Source organism: Onychomys torridus, chromosome 11 (assembly GCF_903995425.1).
Source record: "Onychomys torridus chromosome 11, mOncTor1.1, whole genome shotgun sequence".
In the NCBI taxonomy this organism is placed as follows: Eukaryota; Metazoa; Chordata; class Mammalia; order Rodentia; family Cricetidae; genus Onychomys; species Onychomys torridus.
In genome coordinates, this window is record NC_050453.1 from 65,713,391 (window position 1) to 65,730,454 (window position 17,064).

The window sequence follows — 17,064 nt, forward strand, 5'->3', positions numbered from 1 at the left end:
TTCTTTCCTCCTGGAGCCAGAGGCTCTCTCCTGAGACTGGAGGAGAATTTGGACAGAGGTAAGGACGTAGCTCGGGAGAGTGCACTGCACCGACATGCAACTTACATTTGGATCCACAGCACCCTTGTAAAAACCCAGGCACATGCCTGTGACGTCAGCACAGGGGCATGGAGTCAGAAGGACCCCTGGACTTCACTGGCCAGCTTGTCTCACCAAATCTGCGAGCTCCAGGTTCAGTGAGAACCCTTCCTAAAATGTGGGGTGCAGGTAGAGGCTGTGGAGGAAGGTCATTGATGCTGGAGCTAAGGAGAGGGATCACTGGGTAAGAACAGTGCTGTGGAAGCAGGACCACTGTAGTTCTAACTCCAGCACCTGTGTAAAGGGCAGGCATAGGCACACGTGCTGTAAACATGGAGTTGCCAGGAACAGACCAGCTGATGTTGAGTGCTCACCGGCCAGTAAGCCTAGTGGGCAGCGAGCTTGAGCTTCAGTGAGATAGTCTGTCTCACAAGTAATGTGGAGAATAGTAGAGAAAGACACAGCGTATTCCTCTGGCTTCCACCAGCATGTGCACAAATGTGTGTGTGCACACACACACACACACGAACATACACTCACACACATTCTCACATGCTCTCATGCAAACTCACACACATTTACATGCTCACACATAAACACACACATATTCTCACAAGCTCTCATGCACACTCACACACACATACACTTTCACATGCTCTCATGAACTATACACACATAAACACACACTCTCACAAGCTCTCATGAACACTCATACACACACATAAACACACACTCTCACATGCTCTCATGTACACTCATACACACACATAAACACACACTTTCACATGCTCTAATGCACTCATACACACACACACTCACTCACATGCTCTCATGCACACTCACACACACACTCACACAAACACTCTCACATTCACACACACAGAATTTGGAAGAAGTTGTCTCTCCTGAGAGCAGGCCATGATAAGCTCATCTCTTCCCTTCTCTGGGGACTTAGGAGAGTCCAAGGTCAGAGGAGACAGCTCACAGAGAGGAAGTCAGTTTTAAGCCAGTGTTTGCCAAAGTCTCTGCTATCAGAGAGGCCGGGCTCTCTGACTCTGTCCACCTGGACCATTCCCAGGCTCCACTGGGCTTGCGGAGGAAGTTAGGAAGCTCAGAGGGAGTAAAATCAGGTCATTGGACTTTGATTTGGTTAAATAATTGTATTCAAAGAGAAATGACTGCTGGCCCCATTTCAGCCAGTGGCGGCCGCCACAGAGTGACTTGTCTGTGGTCACCTCGTCTGCTCCTGGAGCGTCATCATCAATGCATCCAGGGGAGATGCAGAGAATGTGTTGAGAGGATGGCATCAGTGACAGAAGCTAAGAGGCCGGGAGAAGAACCAGGATAGACTTCAGCTCAGATGGTAGAGAGCTTGCCCAGCATCCCTGAAGCCCTGGGCCCCACCCTCAGGAAGGAAGGGTGACACATGCCTCAGGTCCCAGCACTTAGGAGGGAAAGGCAGGAGGATCAGAAGTTCCTTGTCATCTGTAGCTACTGTAGGAAATTTGAGGCCACCCTGGGGTGCAGAAGACCCTGTCTCAAAAATAAATAAACAAATAAATTCTCAAAAAGAAAATGGAATCTTAAATAAACTTTAAAAAAATTTATTTTGGGGGCCAGAGAGATAGCCCAAAAGAGCCTTTGCTGTTCTTACAGAGGATATGTTTGGTTCCCAGCACCCACATTGGCCAGTTCGAAGCCACCTAAAACTCCACACTTAGGGTATTTGATGCCTTCTTCTGGCCTTCACAAGCACCAGAATACACATGTGCATATACATAGCACGCGCGCGTGCGTGTGCACACACACACACACACACACACACACACACACACACACTACACCACCACCACCACTACTACTACTACTACTACTAAAGTAAATCTTTAAAACACTATTTTAGCATAATCCTCACCCAAAGCCCAGGAGGAAAGAACATGGGCCTCAAACAGACCAAATTCCTCACCTAAGGCAACCAGGTGAGAGGTTCTGATCCTGAACTCGAACTGGCACTCAGCAGTGTGTTCTGGAATTCCCATGAACACCCAGATTCTATGGTGCACCCAAAACTCTCCAGAGTCTGGAAAAATTGGTCAAGCAAGCACTCCCTTGGGCTTTTAGTGTTCTTCATTCATCCCCAAGGTAGACATGGCCGGCACTTGCCCGGCATATCCTAGTCTGTTAATACAAGGGTAATGAGAATGTCAGGGAAATGTCCCTGTTAAGGCAGGGAAATGAGGATGTTGGGGAAAGCCAATAATTTAAAAAACATGCAAGAAAGGTGCTGGGAAGATGGGTTAGTCACATCCACACAAGCAAGGAGACCTGAGTTCAACATTCACAACCCAGTAAAACAGCCAGGCACAGCCACACTGAGCACTGGGAAGGTAAAAACATCATGATCCCAAGTAACTGAGAAAGACACCAACATCGGCCTCTGGCCTCCCCAGTCAGGTGCACATAGACACATGCACACAAAATACACACATACATACATGCAAAGATGCACAAGAAAGGGAAAAATGAGACAGTGAAAGCCTTTCTTAACTGCCAGGCACTGTTGAAAACTCCGCATGTACTTCCTCATCTAATCCTTCCAGCCCCTCTAAGGTGGGAGCCGTCATCATCCCTACTTTACAGAGAGCGTCCCGTCACTGTCACATGGCTTGTGCTGAAAAGTGTCTGTTTCCTACTGGGCCTGAAGGACACCTTGTCCAGCTCTCCAAAGAAGAAGAAGAAAAACACAGGACAGTGGCTAAGACGGGTTGCATATTAGTGACTCTTCTCATTGCTATGACAAAGTGTCCGACGGGGGCCAGTGCGATGGCTTAGGGGGAAGGGTACTTGCTGCTAAGGCTGACAACCTGAGTCTGTCTCCAGGGCCCCCAGGGTGGCAGGCAACAATGGCTTCCAGAGGGTTTTCCTCTGACTATGGCACTCTCGAGTACACATCGTCACACAAATAAACACAACTGAATGCTCTTTGAGATTGGCAAAACCAGCTTAAGGAAGGCTTCATTTTGGCTTGAAGTCTGGGGCTACCATCCATCCTGGGAGCATGCAGAAGCTGGTTACACCAAACCCACAGTCGGGAAGCAGAGGACCATGAATGCTGGTGCCCAGCTCGCTTTCTCGTTGTTTGGGATTTGGTTTTTGTTTTTATGTCGTTTAGGACCCCAAAGCATGGGACAGTGCTCCCTGCAGTTAGGGAAGGTCCTCCCTCCTCAGTTAAACTTTGCTGAAAATGTTCTCACAGACACACATGGTGTATTTCCTCGATGACTCTAAATCTGGTCCAGTTGACAGTGAAGATTAACCATCACAGGAGATCTTGGAACACCGTCCCCATGGGTAGTGATGTGAAACCTGAAGGTCATGGGAAGGCAGTTGGGAGCACCCAGAAGAATGAGACATAGCTCTGCCTGAAGGGTGCCACATTTCTGTAGCAGCAAATGCATGGCACTAAGACCCTTGGGGTAAGGGCCAGTAGTAATGGCTGAATGTTGAGAGAAAAGATGGGCCAGATTTGGGAGGATACGGTGGCTAATTTTTTGTGTCAACTTGACACAAGCTGGAGTCATTTAGGGAGAGCGAACCTCAATTGAGAAAATGCCCACAAAAGATTGTCCTGAAGACCCACTCACTCACTGTGGGTCGTACCAACCCAGACTGGTGGTCCTGGGTACTATAAGAAATCCGGCTGAGGGGCTGGAGAGATGGCTCAGCAGTTAAGAGCTCTGAATGTTCTTCTGGAGGTCCTGAGTTCAATTCCCAGCAACCACATGGTGGCTCACAACCATCCATAATGAGATCTGGTATCCACTTCTGGCCTGCAAGGACACATGCAGGCAGAATAATGTATAAATAAATCTTTAAAAAGAAAGAAAGAAAGAAAGAAAGAAAGAAAGAAAGAAAGAAAGGAAGGAAGGAAGGAAGGAAGGAAGGAAGCCGGCTGAGCAAGCCATGGGGAGCAAGTGAGTAAACAGCCCTCCTCCACAGCCTATGGATCAGTTCCTGCCTCCAGGTTCCTCCCTTGAGTTTCTGCCCTGACTTCCCTGGATGATGGACAAGCGTTGTTTTATCACAGCATTAGAAACTCTGACCAAGACAAAAAGCCTTTCCGGAAAAAGACACCACTGGAGTGTAAAGGGCAGGAATTCTCGGGGAGCTGGCTGTCAGCTGCAGAGATCTGGGCTGAGGGTTTATATCCTGGTGACCGCAGACGTAGGGCTGGCCACCCCAGCGTGGGCAGACAACAGAGGTGAGTGTGGAGACAGGTGCCCCGGGGCGTAGCTTGGGAATGCCACCGCAGCCTAGTGGGTGCCGGGGTTTCATAGCTGCCCTGTACCACTGGCGAAGAATTTCAGCAGCCATGAAAATGAGGGCTGTGTCATCATTACGGAAATGCACCTTCCACTGGGATGTGGCGTTGCTTTGAACCATCAACAAGACATTCCAGTTTCATGTTTGTCAAGGAAGGACAGGAAGAGCACTTAGTAGGTCTTTAAAAGTTATTATTATTGTCTGTGTGTATGCATTGTCTGTGTGTGTGAGCTGTGTGCATGCATGTGAAGGCCAGAGGACGACTTCCAAGTGAGTTCTCTCCATCCACCATGTGGGACCCTGGGATCAGACTCGGGTTGTCAGGCTCCTGCACAGGCATGGCGGGAAGCTCTCTTACCCACTGAACCATCTTGTGTACCCATCTGTGCCTTCTGTAGCTCCAGGGTCAACTGATATGAAGAGACTTAAAATTCATGTCCCTCTGTGTGGGATGGGCACTCTGGAGATGTCACTGAGAATGTTGCATATGGGTTGGGAATGGAACTTAATTTGTGGAGTGCTTCTCAAGCATGCCTGAGGTCCTGGGTTCAATACTTAGCCTTGTATAAACCAGGCCTATAATCCCAGTGTTAGGAGGTGTAGACAGGAGGGTCAGAAGTTTAAGGTCATTCTCAACTACAAAGGAAATCTGAGGCTCAGGTACATAAGACCCAATCTCTAAATTAAATAATTAATTAGTTAAAAACAATTGACTAATTCCCAGTTTTTGGAAATTCACCATAGAGCTGTCACCACCAGGGCAGCTGGGTGATGGCTACCAAGGACCTCACTGTACTATTTTTGCAACTGTGTGTGAGCCTGTAATTATTTCGAAATAAAAAAACCGAAAAACAAATATGTTCTGGAATCACACAGAGCCAGTTCAAACATCACATCTGACACAGAAACAAGTTTTCATCATGGAAGCAGCTGTTTTTCATTCCACAACCTAAAAAGAAAAAAAAAAAAAAAAGCTTTGTTTGTAGGGCTGGAGATGTAGCTCAACCAGCAACATTCGCCCAACATTCAGGAAGCCCTGGTTCGATTCCCAGCATCGGATAAACCAGATGTGATGAGGGCAAGCCTGTTATTCCAGCCCTGAAGATACAGAAGCAGAAGGAGTTCAAGGTCGTCTTTGACAAGTTCAAAGCCGGCCTGAGCTATGAGTCCCTGTCTCAGATTAAATAAGAGGTGGTGAGATGGTCTAGTAGATAAAGGCACTTGTCACCAAGGCTGGCAGTCTGGATTTGATCCCCAGGACATACGAAATGGAGGAAGAAAACTGATGAACGGCTGCCTGTGATTGGCAGAGAGCTCCCACATAAATACTGTCACACACACACACACACACACACACACACACACACTTCCACAAATACATAAATGTAAAAAAAATTACGTAAAAGATTGTCTGTGGCTTCTTGTGTAAATTCATAATCAATTATGCTACCTATCCATTTCCACAGTGTGAATTTAAAGTAAAATGTTACTGCCTCTCCAGGGTCCTGAATGTCTCCTCTTTACTCCAAAGGATCAAATATTTCCTGTGCCATTTATGGCCTGGCAAAAGTTGGGAGCTGTTGGTGGGGTGAAGGAGGTTGTGGGGGGAGGCTGGGTTCAGAGAGGAGCTGGGGCTGCATCTGGCAGCTGAAAGAGGTAAGATTGAGATAGACTTTTCTGGATGATTTTCATTTAAACTTTTATTACATTTTAACTGAGCATGTGTGTATGTGAGATGTGGGGTGTGTGTGTGTGTGTGTGTGTGTGTGTGTATGTATGAGTGTAGTGTGGGGTGGGGGTTATTTGTGTGTGTGTGTGTGTGTGTGTGTGTGTGTGTGAGAGAGAGAGAGAGAGAGAGAGAGAGAGAGAGAGAGGTGGGTGTGTGTGTAGTGTGGGGTGTGTGTATGTGGAGTGTTTGTGTGTATGTGAGGTGTGTGTGTGTGTGTGTGTGTGTGTGTGTGTGTGTGTGTGTATTTTGTGGCCATGGCTTGCAGATGTCTGTGCTCTTTCTCACCATGTGGACCCTGAACAATGGAGACTCCTGGCCTAAAGTCAAGGTTCTGCAGAGACAGCATGCCCTTCCTGAGATGAAGAGCTCACCTGTTATCTCCATCCTAAAGACAACCCAGATCATGACTTCCTGCAGATGACCATCCTCCAGCACCTACACTGACCACTGTACTGCCAGCAAGGTACTCCAAGTTGTGCCTTCCTGGGGAAGGCTACATGGTGCTAATACCTCCTGTGCCATCTCCTCTGACCCATGCCTGGTCCTCCTGGAAGCTCAGGACGTCCATGGGCCCTGGCCAGTACTCTCGGAAAGCTGGCCTGTGTGTTCAGTGGGCAGCAAGAGCATGTCTGTCTGAAGAGTCCCAGGGCTTCACCCAAGCACCGGGTCTGAATGGAAACATTATCACAATTTAATTACCTTTCACAAACGCAGCCTGGGAAACCCCACTCCTTGGCCAGAATGCCAACCTCAGATGGAGCCAGGGGTGAGCGGAAGCTGTGCTCCCCCAGGGGTGAGGGGACAGCCTTGAGGAGTTGCATACCCTTTCATGCAACTTCCAAGTGACCCCCAGGCCCCTCACACTCATGGGGCCCGTGAGGGTTCTCCCCCATCCATGCACCACAAAATCTAGAGCCAGGCAGGCACATGGGGTTTTGTTTGGAATGTCCTAAGTGTTCCCCCCCTTCCTTCCTCCCCCCGCCCCTTTCTGTCTTTTTTTTTTTTTCTTTTTTAATAAAACGGGTGATAAAGAGTCCTGCCAGGAACCATTGTCTTCCCAAGTCTAAAGTGTTCGAAATTAATTTATCCGCCTAGGACGGTGTATAAATTTCTCATTACGAGTGTCAGTGATGAACAAGAAACCATTCCAAGAAATGTCTCGGGCCCTTGCCAAGCCCCGGGCCCTGGGTCCCTCGCAGAGCCGGTGCCCGCGACAATGGGCTTCACACAGTCAGGAGTGTTAACTATGCATGCTTTCGCGTTGCCCGGGCTCAGCCAAATGTCCTGTGAGAACGACACGTCCACACCCGATTTTATTATTCTACACAGACTCTGGCTCGTTGTGTGTCTCCAGCTTGCCGAGCACAATGTGGGGTGTTGCGTGGGACATTGTGGTGGTGGGGGGTATCTGCTTTTTCAGTTTGCTCCTCCCTCTCATTCTTTGGGTGACCCGTGCCCACTTCCGTCCCCCAAAACGTTGTGGAGAGGGGACCTGTGGGAACAGTCCTGGAAGATTCCTGGAAGAGCATGATAGGGTGGGGGAGGGGTTAAGTGAACCAATGAATTGAGTCTCTTTGAGGTGTGTCCTGGGGAACAGGGGGGTGAAACCAAAGAGAAACATGGAAATAGGGGAGGTTAAATCTTGGGGGAATGGCACCCTCAGCCCTTCTCTCTGGACTTTACTGCCGGCTACCAAGGGTCCTCAAGTCCCGCCCCTGACTCCACCTCCAAGGCTGTCCCCGGGAGCCTGGGCATTGGAGAGAGGAGCGCCCAGAGTCTTTCTGCTGAGTCTCTACCTCTACTTCTCTCAACCCGAGACTGGAAGAACTGCATAGGGTGGCGAGGAGGGACAGACAGAGGCAGTGGCCTTTCCTCTTTGCCCAGCAGCTGGTGGCTCTCTCTCACTCTGCAAAGTCCGCCACCCAGTGGCCCCAGGGTGAGGCTCTGCCCACTCTGCCTGCACAGTTCTGCTCGTCTATGGGCGCCCTAGGCTTCTTACCACCCTAGGCAGGTCTCTTGCCTAAGGCGCGAGGTCCCCAAGAGCTCTATGAGTGACCCCAGATCCTGGTCAATCGGTAGAGGGCAGTTTTTCCAGAGCCACTGGATGAATGGGGATGAATCTGAGACATTGAGGGGAAGGCAGAAGGGCTAGCCAAGAAGCCGAGGATCCCCATTAGAGCCTTACCCTGTCACCATCCCTGTGTCAGCCAGGTCCAGTCTGACTCTCGGGGTTCTTTTCTGAATACAAAGTACTGAGTCAAGGGTCCTTCAGAACCCCCAGTGATGACCTTTAGGAAGACAGTGGTGACCATAGGTGCTGACAGGAGGGTCCCTAGTTCTGGGATGCCTCCAAGGGGCTAGGTATCCAAGCTGGCCACCAGAAGGAGACCTGTTCGTGACGCAGCCCACAGCAAACTCCAAGCTCTACGAAGCACACAGAACCCTCTTCCTCAGGGGTCTTGGCCAGAGGGCTGGGCATGCTCAGACCAAGAGGCCACTTTGCAGAAGCACTGGTCTTGGCAGGCAAGCTCAGGCCTGGCCTCTGTGCCTGGCCATTGAGGGCAGGGCCTCTGCAGAGTGGCTGATTGGGATGCCTGGCAAGTCACCGGCCCCGGGCGGTGGGCCAGCCTGCAGCCCTGCGGAGGTGGCCTCATTAAAGGACTCATGGTCCAGTGGGCAGGCCATCAGACTGGACATCTGGAGGTTTGGGGCCGGGTCCAGCTTGCTGCAGCTTTGCTGGGTGACCTTAAGCAGATTACTCGGTCTCTCAGTACCCCACCTGCCGCCTGCCTTCTCCCTGTCTGGCAAGGCTTCCTGGAGGGAATATTAATGGGGTAGTTCAGGGAAGCCTGGATGCTACAGAGCCCCACTCTTAGCCATTCCTGTCCTGCCAGGGCTGGGTGGGGTCACCAGGAGCCTTCCTGCTGAAAGCATTTTAGGAGCCTCCCAGACACCACTGCCCAGGGCTGCAGCTAGGTGATGGAAGGACCCTCGAAGGAGGTTGTGGCACTAGAGAACAGGAAGGGCTGTGAGGACACATCCATGAATTGCAGAGGAGAAATGGCCCAGCATCCAGGTCCACAAAGACACTGCTGGGTAGAGATCTGAGCATCTGGCCTCCTGGGTCTTCTGTTTCTCCAGCCTCCCTTCCCAGACCTGTGTACTTTGGTGTGCGGGTAGAACCATGTCAAGTCCTACAATGGTGGGGGTGTGGCTCCGTGATTAAAGAGGGCTTGCCGTGGCAGCACAGGGACAGCAGTTTTGATTCCTAGCACCTGTGTAAAAGCTGGGAGTGGCTGCATGTGACATAACCCCAGCTCTGGAGTCGGGGAGGGCAGAGATAGGAGGGTAGCGATGCTTGCTGGTAGTCAGATTTGCCAAAAGCAAAATGAGACAAAAAACCCCAGTGAGAGTGATAATGCAGAGAGAGAGAGAGAGAGAGAGAGAGAGAGAGAGAGAGAGAGAGAGAGAATAAACACACAAAAGTACTACTCTGGCCTCTTCAATGTACATGGGTGCATGCACCCACGCCTGCACACAGGCACATGTATACACACACACACACACACACACACACACACACACACACACACACACCCCGCATGAAATTAAATCCCTACAATGAAGGTATTTTCGCTGACTTTCCGTCTTGCTGGGAACCAGGTGCCTCCTCTGGTACCTGGACCCCTCTCTGCAGCCTGCTCTGAGGCCTTCTGTTCACCATGCACCAAGGTTCACATAACCACTACCTGATCTCAGGGCCTCCTGCGCTTATGTGGAATCCCAGGCCTGCCCATGTTGGGCCTGCTGCCTGGAAGGCCTCCTCCTCATCTTGTCTCCAGGGTGGACTGATTACCCTTTGACGCCATGGCTGCACGTCCTGTCCTCTCTGCATACACCTGCTCTAAACTATTCCCAGGGACATAGCCTGGCTCCTTCCTCTTTGGCCCTGAAGCATCCTGGTCCACTCTTACCAGAACTCCACAGATGGTGTCTACCCTCCAGCCTAGTGGGATTCCAGAATAGACCCAGTTTGGGCTGCAGCAGATGCTCTGTAGATGAGCACTGAGAAAAAGCCCAAAAGGTCGAGGGAAGCATGCTGGCCCCTCCGGTTCCTGGCTCCCTTTCTTACTCCAGGCACTCATGAACTAAGTCCTTCCGTGGTTTGCCCAGGAAGCAGTGGCTCTCGCAGGCTTCTCCCGTTGCTCTGAGGCCTTCTGTGATGGCTCCTACAGCCGTGCTGCCCAAACCGTGACAAACTGTCTCCTCAAAGCAAACCAGCGCGAAGCCTTCCTCTGCATTTTGTCACAGCAATGAGAAGAGGGGGCAACATCACACCCTGGCATTGCAGGTCTAGGCTGGGCCAGCCACCTTAAGCTCCTGTCTCTCATATGTGTGTGATTCAGATACTGTGTGTTTATGTATGTGCACGCATGTAGAGGCCAGAGGTCAATGCTAAGTGTCTTTCTCAACTGCTTTCCACTCCATCCATCCATCCATCCATCACCTATCTATCATCTGTATACCTATTTTCTATCTATCTATCTATCTATCTATCTATCTATCTATCTATCTATCATCTGTATACCTATTTTCTATCTATCTATCTATATATCATCTATCTATCTATCATCTACCTGTCAGTCTGTCAGTCTAATATATATATATATATCTGCCTACCTACCTACCTATCTATTTTTGAGGCAGGGTATCTCACTGAACCTGGAGCTCATTGACTGGGTGAGGCTGGCTGGCCAGTGGGCTCCAGGGATATGGATCTCTCCGCCTCTCTAATGCTAAGACTATAGATATGTGCCACCATCCATCATGCCTGCCTTTTAAGTCGATGCTGGGGATCTGAACTCAAGCTCTCACGCTTGCACGGCATGCTCTTCACTCACCGGGCCGTCACCCCAGCGCTAGTTAGTTCCTCTTCTCTACTGTCTGAGCACCAAGACAATGGTAATTGCGGTTATAGTTGCAATATTTCCTGCTTCCTGCAACCTTACTTTTTTTAGGTTCATGATGTATTTATTCCTGAAAACAAACCTACAGCTCCCCCATAGCCAAGGAAACCAAGGCTCAGATTAAGTGGCTTGCCTGGGGTCACACAACTGGTAGAAGCCGAGCCGGGAGCCAAGTCCAGAGCTGTAAAGCACGAGGCTCGGGCTCCCACCCCCACCAACATCTGCTCTCCTCCAAAGCCTGCCAAGGCCGCTCGCAGGCATGGCATCGGCGCAGTTGCGAAAGGCCAAGAAAGGATTTCCTGGACGACTCTTTTCCCTTGGCAGTGGTATTTTAAGCATTCTTCACAGCCTACCCCAAAGTAGGCTCAAGGGTGGGATTTCAGACACCAGGATTATGTAATGTCAGCTACTCACAGTCGTACCTATAGCCAGACGCCCACAGTGGACGTGCCCGGTTAATCCATTTCATACTTCACCATGGCTAAATGCCCACAGTGGACGTGCCCGGTTAATCTTTCTCCTACTTCACCGTGGCTCCACTGAATAAGACGCTTTTTATATTGATGTGTATGATGGTTAATCGTGACTGTGAATGTAATTGGTTCTGGAATCAACTGAGAGACAAGCCTCTGGATGGGCTTCTGGGGCATTTCCAGGAAGAAGTGACTGAAGGGAGGAGGAGACCCACCTAAGAGGAGGTGGTACTTCTGGGCAGCAGCCCAGACAGAGGCTCAAGGGAAGAACAATGCTGTTTGCCTGCCTATGCTTCTTGTTGGTGTGCGCGCGTGCGTGCGTGCGTGCGTGCGTGCGTGCGTGTGCGTGTGCGTGTGCGTGTGCGTGTGTGTGTGTGTGTGTGTGTGTGTGTGTGTGCTGTCATCATCGCTGCTGCACTGACATCAGACCCCAGCTTCTTCTGTCTTCCAGTGTAAACGGAACACCAGGGCCTCTCTGGAAAACCCCCAAGTCTTCAGCATCACATCGGGATGGCTGAGGTTTGGAGCTCTGTGGACTGACAGCCACCAGGGTCTCAGCCTTTCCAGTGTGCAGATGGCCCTAGCTGGATTGTCCAGCCCTTTGTAATGTCCATATTCATTCTGCCGGTTCTGTTCCTCCAGAGAACTCTGACCCACACAACGTGTCAGGTTTCTGTCACTGTGCCAAAACCCTGAGAAAATCAGCTTCTACAGAAGCCTGCTGTTTCAGAGGCCAGGGTCCATGGTAACTTCTTCCGATTGTTTTGGGCCTGTGGCGAGGCCATTAGTCATAGTGGGAACATGAGGGCAAAGCAAGCTGAGCATCTCATGGCATGGGGAAGCCAAAGTGCAGAAGCGAGACCCTGCCCCAAGGCCCATCAAGAGCTGCGCACTCAGTGGCCCAACTCCCTCTGCTGAGCCCTGCCTCTTAAAGGGCTCACCACCTCGCAGTCATCCACAGACCGGGATTGAAGCCGAACTTGAGACACTGCCCTTTTCAAGGACCAGAAATTAAGAGTTGAGGGGCTGAAGAGGTGGCTCAGTGGTCCAGAGCACAGGCTTCTTTCCCAGGTTCAGTTCCCAGCTCCTACATGGGCGCTTACAACCATCTGTAACTCCAGTTTCTGGGAATCTGATGGTCTCTTATGCCCTCCTTAGGGACTGCATGCATGTGGTGTACAGACATATATGAGTATACCCATACACATGAAACAATAAAAAATGCCAAGAGTTGGTTAAAATCTCTCAGTTTTTATGATATTGGTTCTCTTCCCATTCATCTCCAGATGCAATACAATCCCAATTAAAGCCCTACCAGGGTGTCTGTTTGTTGTTCGTTTGTTTTTGAGACAAGATTTCTCTGTGTAGCCCTGGCTGTCCTGAAACTGCCTTTGTAGACCAGGCTAGCCTCAAACTCACAGAGATCCACGTGCCTCTGCCTCCTGACTGCTGTGATTAAAGGCGTGTGCCATCACTGCCCAGCCCTACCAGGGCTTTTTTAAACACAGAAAACGCACAGGAATTAGAAGAGCAGAGATAAGCTCAGGGGGCTGAGGAGGCAGCTTAGTGGGCAAAGTGCTCGTCCTGCAAACAGGACTCAAATTTGATACCCAGAACTCACCTCAAAACTAAAAAGCTGAGCCAAGTGGTCATGGAGCACACCTTTAATCCCAGCACTCGGGAGGCAGAGCCAGGAGGAGCTCTGTGAGTTCGAGGCCAGCCTGGACTACAGAGTGAGCTCCAGGACAGGCACCAAAAACTACACAGAGAAACCCTGTCTCAAAAAACAAAACTAACTAAATAAATAACTAACAAATAACTAACTAAATAAATAAATAGCTGAACACAGTGGTACACACTTGTAATCCCCATGAGGTGGAGGCATGTGGATTCCTGGGGCTCACTGCCAGCCAGCCTCACTAATCAGTGAGTTTCAGGCCAGTGGGAGGCCCTGTCTCAAAAAGAAGGTGAACTGTGTCCTAAGGAATGTCCCCTGGCTTCCACAAGCATGCATATACAAAACTAAATGCACATGTGGAGTGGTTTGAAAGAAAATGGTTCCCAAAAGGAGCAACACAATTAGGAGGTGTGTGTGACCTGGTTGGAGGCAGTGTGTCATGGGGGTGGGCTTCAAGGTCTCTGTTTCTCAAGCCTCCCTCAGTGTGACAGTCAGTTGACTTCCTGCTGCCTTCTGATCAAGATGTAGCCAGTTCTACATCTGTCTACCTACCACCAAGTCCCACCATGATGATAATGGACTGAATCTCTGAACTGTACGCCAGCCTCAATTAAATGTTTTCATTTATAGGAGTGCCAAAGTCACAGTGTCTCTTCACAGCAATAAGAACCTAAGACAATATGCATGCATATATACATATGTAACACACACCACATTACACATACACATACACAGATACACACATACACAGACACACACCACACACACAAACACACCACACCACACACACACATACATATTCATACACACACTTCCTCACACATACACACAGACACACAGCACATCACACACACACATACACACATGCATACACGGAAGCAACACTTGTAAAGGAATGAAATTACAGGATCTGTCTCTCCTGGTTTCAGGATTCACTGAAATCAAGACGGTGTGGGTGTTCAGCAAATAGACAGAAAACAACAGGAAAACCACTGCTTGTTATGGTCTGGCTAGGAAGTGTCCGCTGTAAGCACTAGGTCTCTGCCTGAGGAGGACTCCAGCTGTTTTGAGAGGTTGAGAAACTACTTGGAGGTGGAGTCTGGCTGACAGAAAGAAAATGAATTACAGCCTGGCCTGCTCTGTCTAAACTTCTCTGATTCCTGTCCCACCATATGTAAAGCGTCTTAGCCACAATTATCAACCACTATCGACCATGCTTTCCTGACATGATGGGTCCCAACCTCTCAGACACGAGCTGGGACGAGTCTTTCCTTCTTTTGGTCTCTTCTGTCAGGTGCCTCACTCAGCACAGCGACGGATGCAGATAACCTGGGGATGGATTCTTGGTAGAGACGGAAGAGATTCATTGAGGGCCATCATTTTTCCTGACCAGTTGTACTAGCACAATTACCATCTGTGCACACAGAAGTGAGTCTGTGCCTCCACACCTACTTTGCACTGGTTGTTTTCCGTTTCTGTGGCAACACAGCACACAAGAACAAGTCAAGGAAGGAAGGGTTGGTTTCAGACCACAGGCGGAGGGTCCACCACAGTAGCAGGAAGGTGAGGCAGTTGTTCAAACACAGTGTAGATGAACAGTCTTATTAAATAAGAAACACAGAGCCAATTGCAGAGTTAAAAGCCCAAGAGGTCAGAGCAGTAGCTGAGAGCTGAGACTTAAAACCACCTTTCTTACCCTTAGCTGCCACTATTGTCCTTCCCCTCAGCAAGAGACCTACTTCCTGTGTGTCTGTCCTTTTATTGACTTTCTGTTCTGCCTTCTCATAGGTTGTAAACCCAACCACATGACCTCCTCTATACAGATCTCCAGGTCTTCTATGGTTGGTATTGAGATTAAAGGCATGTGTCTCCATTCTGGCTGTATCCTTAAACACACAAAGATCCGCCTAGCTCTGCCTCCCACCGCCCAGCTTCTGCTATGGCTTGCTATTAGCTCTGACCCCCAGGCAACTTTATTTATTAACACACAAATAAAATCACATTTCAGTACAAATAAAATATCACCATAACACAAGGCATCTGCAGTGCAGAGACAGAAAGAGGTGAGTTGTGGGACATCAGGTCATAGAATAGTGACCCTCACATTCAGGGCATGTTTCCCTCTCTAGATAAAATTCTCCAGAAACACCCTCACGGACACACCCGAAAGGGCACCTCACTAAAGTCCTGTGGGGTTGTTAATCAAATCAAGCTGACAATCAAATTTAGCTGTCCTGAGATCTCCACACTCCTGGTGCCTTTTCTTAATTGTTTATTTCTTGTTGCTGTGACAAGAAACAATCTAAGAGAGGGAAGTCTGTTTTGACTCATGGTTTGGGATAACACAGCCCCTTATGATGGGGAATACAGCCCCTTATGATGGGAAATACAGCCCCTTATGATAGGGAATACAGTCCCTTATGATGGGAAATACAGCCCCTTATGATGGGAATACAGTCCCTTATGATGGGATATACAGCCCCTTATGATGGGAATACAGTCCCTTATGATGGGGAATACAGTCCCTTATGATGGAGAACACAGTACCTTATGATGGGAATACAGTCCCTTATGATGGGATATACAGTCCCTTATGATGGGGAATACAGTCCCTTATGATGAGGAATACAGTCCCTTATGATGGGGAATACAGTCCCTTATGATGGGGAACACAGTCCTTTATGATGAGGAATACAGTCTCTTATGATGGGGAATACAGCCTGGGAACACAGTCCCTTATGATGGGGAACATAGTCCCTTATGATTGGGAACACAGCCCCTTATGATGGGGAACACAATTCCTTATGATGGGATATACAGTCCCTTATGATGTGGAATATAACCCATTATGATTGGGGAGTACCTCCCCTTATGATGGGGAACACAGTCCCTTATGATGTGGAAGGCATCATAGCACATGTTTTCTTGGTAGCAGGAACATTCAGATGGGACTCCATCTTCTCACATCTTATGGGAACATGAAACAGACAGACAACATAGGGAGGCTGTAAACCTCAAGACCCAGCCCAGGCTCCACTTCCTTTAGCAAGACTTCACCTCCTCAAGGTTCCACAACCTCCCAAAGCATCACCAACAGCTGGGACCAGGTGTTTAAACACGTGATCCTATGGGGGACAGGTATTTCATGTTCAAACACAACATATTTTATACCAAACAAAGGTCTAAGAGACCATAGACCAATGGTCACATGTCTATCGTTAACAATAATACTATTGTTATACAAAAACGGGAGGAAGAGAGCTTTTCAGAAGTCCTCACAGTCGCTGTCTTCTGGACATGACATGGTCATTGTACTCATGAGCTCACATGGCTGTGGAGACCAGCACAAGACCTACAAAAGAGCAAGCCAACAAGATCAGTCAACATCCCATCAGGCAGAACCTAAGGGACTCCTCAGTGCATTTGAAAAGGGGAGATAAGACATAAGAGGGACATGTCTGGGTGCCTAGGGGAACTGGCAGAGGAGAGTTAGAGTCGATATGATCATGAGACATTGTCTACATGTATGAAATTGCCAAAGAATAAATTAAAGATATTCTATTTTCAAAAGTTCTCACACAGAAATGAATACTCAAGAGAATGGATCATCGAGCTACTGCAGTACCCTGCTCTGCATTACATGGTGTATCCAATTTCAAAACATCATCCCAGACATGACATGTGAACAATTTACTGGGTTGACTATAAAAAAAATTAAAAACAGACCATAGGTGTAAATATAAAAGCTAAGCTTGTAAGTCATTTAGAAGAAACAAAAATTTCTCAGCTATAAGACAAAAGCATGCTATATGAGTG